This window comes from Trichechus manatus, unplaced genomic scaffold (genome assembly GCF_000243295.1).
Source record: "Trichechus manatus latirostris isolate Lorelei unplaced genomic scaffold, TriManLat1.0 scaffold00001, whole genome shotgun sequence".
In the NCBI taxonomy this organism is placed as follows: domain Eukaryota; kingdom Metazoa; phylum Chordata; class Mammalia; order Sirenia; family Trichechidae; genus Trichechus; species Trichechus manatus.
The window spans coordinates 6,026,845-6,032,844 of NW_004443937.1; positions in this window are offsets into that span (position 1 = coordinate 6,026,845).

The window sequence follows — 6,000 nt, forward strand, 5'->3', positions numbered from 1 at the left end:
CTCCATAATCTATGCAGTAGCCACATAGCAAAATTCTTGACTTTTATATTGATCAATATTGCTTTGAATGTAATTCAAAGATTAATGCTAGAGGGAAATGCAATCTGTGGAAAGACTAAAGACACGAGAGGACTCAGATCATTTATGGATTCACTGTGATTTTATATCTTTATATATTTACAGTAAGGAAGAACTTAAGCTACAAAATAGAAGCATTACAAAATATACTTAAATTTGAAACTTTCTGTTTAATAAAAAGTGTTATCAACAGAGTTAGTCAAGTCACACACTGATTTTAAAATCAGTAAAGCTGAAAACGTTATTTCTACTACTTGAGCTTTGTTAGGACAATTCCTTTCATTTCCAACACTTGATTATATCGTCTGATGAAGTGAAACATCATTATCTTTAAAAATGTAATTTTGCATTTGTAACTAAATATAATTGATTGAATCCATGTTTCCAGGAAAAAAAAAGGGGGGCTACTTTCATAGTTACCAAAATCCACCATATTTTGGAAGCTTCAACACTTTTATATTGATACCTACATGACTCAACAGATTTACTTACTGGGGAAAAAAAAAAAAAAAACTCTTGCCTGCCAATTAAATGAAAACTAAACAAGAAAAGTTATTTTAAAATAAATAAATAGAAATAAATAAGAATACAAATACATATATATATCTCACATCAGCATCCAGAAATTCCAGGGTATTCTCAACCTGCACTATGGTATGTTGTTGTTGTTAGGTACCTTCCGACTCATAGCAACCCTATAGGACAGAGTAGAACAGCCCCATAGGGTTTTCAAGGAGCGCCTGGTGGATTCGAACTGCTGACCTTTCTGTTAGCAGCCATAGCTCTTAACCACTGCACCACCAGGGCTCAGCACTATGGTATAGTAGAATGAAAATTAGATTCCAGTTAGGTTTCTGTCACATACTATTTTTGTGTTCCTGTATTCTACATTCTGTCAGGATCAAGCAAGATAACACATCTACAAGTACTTTGTGCACTGTTGGAGTCTCCTGAAGTTGCAGTTAATGAAATTATTTGAATGGTGTGGAAACAAGTATATAAATCAAGCTCCAAAAGAATTTTGTCCTATTTACTTATTTTCTGATCAAGTTCTGCACTATGATCCAATACATCATATAATTTCCAAATTTTCTTTTTCACTTTAGAATATGACAAAGTACATTTCTTCAAAACCAAATCAAGTTATCCATCTAAATATGATAACTATTTTGCAAATGAAAAACTTCCGAGTCAGAATAGATACATATGCAGACTATAATTCTAGCCATTGGTGCTGACATCTAGAATGAAGGTAAGCACAACATCTGTGATGGCTAAGTTTATGTGTTAACTTAGCTTGGCCGTGAGTCTCAGTGGTTTGGCGGTAATGATGTAATTTGGCTGTTATATAATGATGTAATTTGACAGTTGTATAATGATGTAGTCATCCTACATTTTGTGATCTGATGTGATCATCCTACATTTTTGCATAATGCCGATTTTCACATAATGACCTGGTCTTTGGAACCTAACCTAAGTGAGGAGTGGGTGTATTGATGTTAGTGAAGACACACTAACAGAAATAGGAGAGGAAGGTGCATATGAGGAGTCGATTTATTATGTTAAAGTTGTATGTTAATTGTGGTTCATACATTAAACATTGTTGCAATTTTAAGTTGTGTAATGTAATACATATGGTAACCATTACAAAGTCACCAAGAAAAAACATTCAGAAGAGAAGAAAGTAGAAAGCAAAAAGGTTCATTACAAGAAAGCAGCCAAATGCAAACAAAAACAAAAAAATCAGAATAAAAACACAAAGAAGATACAAAACACTCAATAAACAAATAGCAAAGTAAGTGAGGGAGACACTGTATTTTCATTAATAACCTTAAATGCAAGTCGTCTAAATGCCTCATGAAAAAGGCAAAGAGTGGCAGAATGGATAAAAAACATAATCCATCCTTTTGCTGTCTACAAGAAACACACCTTAGACATATGGACACAAACAGACTGAAAATAAAAGGATGGAGAAAAATATTCCATGCAACTATTAAACAAAAAAGAGCAGGGGTTGCCATACTGATATCATATAAAATAAACTTTAAATCAAAATCTATTACAAGATATAAAGAAGGGCATTACATAATAATGAAAGAGTCAATCCAGCAAGAAAACATAAAAATTATATATATACCTAACAGCAGTGCACCAAAATACATGAAACAAATACTGACTAATATGAAAGGAGAAATAGACAACTCCACAATAATAGTGGGGGACTTCAACATACCACTTTCAATTCTAGACAGAACATCTAAAAAGAAGATCACTAAGAATATTAAATAAAAATCACTAAGAATACTGAAATATAACCATAAGTCAATTAGACCTAATGGACATATGTAGAACACTCACCCAGCATCAGAACAATACACATTCTTCTCTAGTGTACATGGTTCATTTTCTGGAATAGACTATATGCTAGGACACAAAACAAGTCTCAACAAATTTAAAAAGATTGAAATCATGCAAAGCATCTTCTCTGACCATAATGGTATGAAACTAGAAATCAGCAACAGGAAAATAAGGAAAAAATACAATAAATACATGGAAACTAAATAATACATTACTAAAAAAAAAGTCGAGTCATGGAAGAAATCAAAAGCGAAATTAAAAAAATTATTTGAATCAAACAAAAATTGAAAAACCTTTAGGACACAACAAAATCAGTACTCAGAGGGAAATTCATAGCAATAAATGCCTACATTAAAAAAGAAGTAAGATCCAAAATCATTAACTTAAACTCGCAACTTGAACAAATAGAAAAGGAAGAGTAAAAGAAGCCAGAAAAAAGGAAATAATAAAGATAAGGGTAAAATAAACAAAATAAAAAATAGAAAAACTATCAAAAGAATCAACAAAACCAGAAGTTGGTTCTTTGAAAGGATCAATAGAATAGATAAAACAATGGCTAGATTGATAAAAGAAAAAAGCCAGTAGAGGCATATAGCCAGATTAAGAAATAAAATTGGTGACATTAGAACCAATCCACCAGAGATTAAGAAGATCATAACTGATTACTATGGAACAGTGTACTCCAACAAATTTGAAAAACTAGATGAAATGGACAGATTCCTAGGAATACACTATCTACCCAAACTAACACAAACAGAGGTAGAAAATTTTACAAAAGAAGTGATTGAAGATGTCATCAAAAAACTGCCAACAACACAACAAAAGCTGGGACCAGATGGCTACACTGGAGAATCCTACCAAATATTCAGAGACTAGTTGACACCAGTCCTACTCAATCTCTTCAAAAATATAGAAGAGGAAGGAACACTACTGAACTCTTTCTATGAAGCCAGCATAACCCTGATACCTAAACCAAGAAAAGACATCACACAAAAAAAGAAAATTACATAGATGCAAAAATTTTCAACAAATTCTAGCCAAAAGACTTCAGCAACATAGCAAAAAAATCACAACCATGATCAAGTGGGATTCATACCAGGATTACAAGTGTGAACATTTGAAAATCAACATTAGAAAATCAACCAATGTAACCTACCATATAAATAAAACAGAGGAAAAGAACCACATGATCATTTTAATTGATGCAGAAAAGTTATTCAATAAAATTCAGCATTCTTTCCTGATAAAAACTCTCAGCAAAATAGGAATAGAAGGCAAATTTCTCAACATAATTAAGGGCATGTATACAAAAGCAGCAGTCAACATTATACTCAACAGAGAAAGGCTGAAAGCCTTCCCTTTGAAAGTGGGAATGAGACAAGGATGCCCATCATCACCATTCTTATTCAGCCTAGTGCTGGAAGTCCTAGCCAGAGCAATGAGACAAGAAAGAGAAATGAAAGGTATCCAGATTCGACAGGAAGAAGTAAAACTATCTCTATTTGCAGATGACATAACCCTATACATAGAAGACCCTAAATATTCCACAAGAAAACTGCTGGATCTAATAGAAGAATTTAGCAATGTTGCAGGGTACAAGATAAACACCCAAAAATCAGTTGGGTTCCTCTACACTAACAAGGACTACTCTGAAAAAAAAATCAAGAAAACAATACCATTTACAATAGCTCTTAAATCAATAAAATACCTAGGAATTAACCTAACCAGGACATTAAAGACTTACACAATGACAATTATAAAACACTACTACAAGAGACCAAAAGTAACAGTATGGCGCTTTCTCAAAAAACTAGAAATAGAACTATTCTGTGATCCAGCAGTCCCACTCCTATGTATGTACCCTAAACCCATTGCCATTGAGTTGATTCTGATTCATAGTGACCCTGTAGGATATTCTTGATTTTCTCTTGAAAGTTCTTGGTAAGTGGCTATTTAACCTCTCCCTGATATCTCCAGAGGCAAAGACTTCATGAGAAACTACATTCCTTTTTATTACATTCCTTGAATTATATCAATACTCTGTCTTCTATTGAGCTAATATCTACAAAAATGGAAAGACATCCGATGCTCATGGATTGGAAGATTTAAATGTCAATTTTACCTAAAGCAATCTAAATATACAATGCAATCCCGATACAAATCCCAACAACATTCTTTACTGAAGTGGAGAAACTCATGACCAACTTCATATAGAAAGTAAAGAGACCCCAAATAGCCAAAGCAATATTGAAGTAAAAGAACAAAGCAGGAGGCTTCACACTCTCTGATACCAAAACATACTATACAGCCACTTAAATTAAAACAGCCTGGTTCAACAATAGCCACATAGACGCACAGATCAGTGGAATAGAATTGAGAACTCAGAATTAAACCCACCCATCTATGAACAACTGATTTTCGACAAGGGGTCAAAGTCCATTCGGTGGGGCAGAAACAGTCCCTTTAATAAATGGTTCTGGCAAAACTGGATATCCACCTGCAGAAAAATGAAACAGGACCTGTACTTCATGCTATACACAAAAACTAACTCAGAATGGATCAAAGACCTAAATGTTAAACCGAAAACCATAAAATTCCTGGAAGAAAACATAAGGAGAAAACTATGGGCCTAATCTTTTGTAAAAATAGGATAACAAACATAAAATGCACAAATAGAAGAAGACAAAATAGATAAATGGGACCTCATAAAATTAAAAACTTATGCTCATCAAAAGACTTTATTAAAACAGTAAAATCAATAAGGGTCTAATCTTTAAAATCTATAGAAAACTCAACAACAAAAAGACAATCCAATCACAAAATGGACAAAGGACATGAACAGAACCTTCACCAAGAGGACATTCAAGCAGCCAAGAAACATGTTAAAATATGTTCATGCTCATTAGCCATTAGAAAGATGCAAATCAAAACTACAATTAGATACCATCTTATCCCAGCGAAAGTGGCACTGATTTTAAAAAAAACAAAACAGATAACAACAAATTTTGGTGAGGATGTGGGAAGTCTGGAACATTTATCCATTGCTAGTGAGTCTGTAAAATGGTGCAACTACTATGGAAAACAATATGGTGCTTTCTTAAAAAACTAGAAATAGAACTACCCTATGATCCAGCAGTCCCACTCCTAGGTATATACCCTAAACCCATTGCCATTAAGTTGATTCTGAAGCATAGTGACCCTATAGGACATTCTTGACTTTATCTTGAAAATTCTTGCTAAGTGGCTATTTAACCTCTCCCTGATACCTCCAGAGACGAAGACTTCATGAGAAACCACATTCCTTTGTATTACATTCCTTGAATTATGTCAATACTCTGTCTTCTATTGAGCTAACATCTATTTCTCCGTAGTTCTATACTCATTGGTCTTAGATCAGCCATCTCTACCCAGACAAATAAGTCTAATCTGTTGTTTAGAAAGAGGTTTTTTTTAAAAAAAAAAAATTTTTTAAATTGTACTTTGTTTCTCATTAAACAGTCAGTACACATATTGTTTTATGACATTGGTTAACAACCCCACGACGAGTCCACACTCTCCCTTCTC